We start from the raw sequence: 1,284 nt of genomic DNA on the forward strand, positions 1-1,284 counted from the left end.
ATACATATTTATTTATATTTTACATAATATCCTAGTACACTAAGGTATTACTGAACATTTATCCATGAGCGTAGCATGAATCTGAGTGATGATTTATTGGCCATTGGCTTTAAAGTGTCAGTCCAGAAGTGAAATTGATTTGAAAGTCAAGTTGTCAATCTTTGAACTCCCTTTGACAAATAATTTATGCAGTGACTAAACAGGTGTGACAATCAAATCGGTTGTTTTATGGTTTGTTTTATTGGCTTAGATAGAATCAAGCTCCCTGAATACATTTTAATGAAATATTCACTCCATGACATTTCTTCTATGACCACTTTCTGCACCTCTACATTTCTTTAGTGTACCCTATCATCTGATAAAAAGGTTTCATCTTCTCAGAACATTTAAACGGGTAATATGAGGAAAAACAAAGGGAGAAAACAAAATATTGTTAATTAATTTAGTTTATCCAAACATTTTTGCTTCTATTACATATAAGATCACAAGTTGAACAATGTGCGTATACAAATTAATAACACATCAATGGTTTTGACTTAGTTTTACCAAACCTTAAATAGCTAGGATCAGAACATACTGCTTCAGGACTGTATTTTGAAACAAAATACCTTACTAAAGTCCCAGCTTTGTCATTCATAACTGAATTATGAGAGAGAATATGAATTGTTAGTGATATACTACTTGTAATGACCTGAATACCCATTGTACAGCGCTACGGAATATGATGGCGCTACAGAAAACAATAAACAATGTGTAACGACTTATAATTTTTACATGTTGCAAGCCAGGACAAGTAGTGCACTGCAGTATGTGGGATGTATAAACTCACACAAGGAAATCAACTTGATAACATTTATTCACGTGATGCAAAGAAAGAATGGCCGATGCTGCAATTGCTTAAGCGGCTCACGCATTAAGTCAAAAGCGTTGGGTGGCCCTAATCTGCGGGGCTGATACTATCGGTTACTCAGGAGAACTATCGCTGCGAACTCTCCCTTCCGGCCTGTGAGGTCAGTAACCCTAGCAAATCTCGTGACACCCTCTACCCGGAAGCTCTCGCTCCCACACCGCCCCCTGCGGCGCGCGCACTCTCCCATACAATTCTATCGACGGTCTGGCGGTCTCCTAGGTGACGTCACAGCGGGTGACGTGTCTGTCAGGAAGGAAGCAGGAAGAGCTTGCGAGCTGTCGGTTGGAACTCTCAGCTGTGTAGCGTTCGCACAGTCGTTGTTCCCTCCGGTCCTGTGACGTTACCTACCCGGTGTTGTACGCGTGGGCCTTGTC

Source organism: Sceloporus occidentalis, unplaced genomic scaffold (genome assembly GCF_023333645.1).
Source record: "Sceloporus occidentalis isolate IW3139 unplaced genomic scaffold, rSceOcc1.0.p SCAF_27, whole genome shotgun sequence".
NCBI lineage: Eukaryota > Metazoa > Chordata > Lepidosauria > Squamata > Phrynosomatidae > Sceloporus > Sceloporus occidentalis.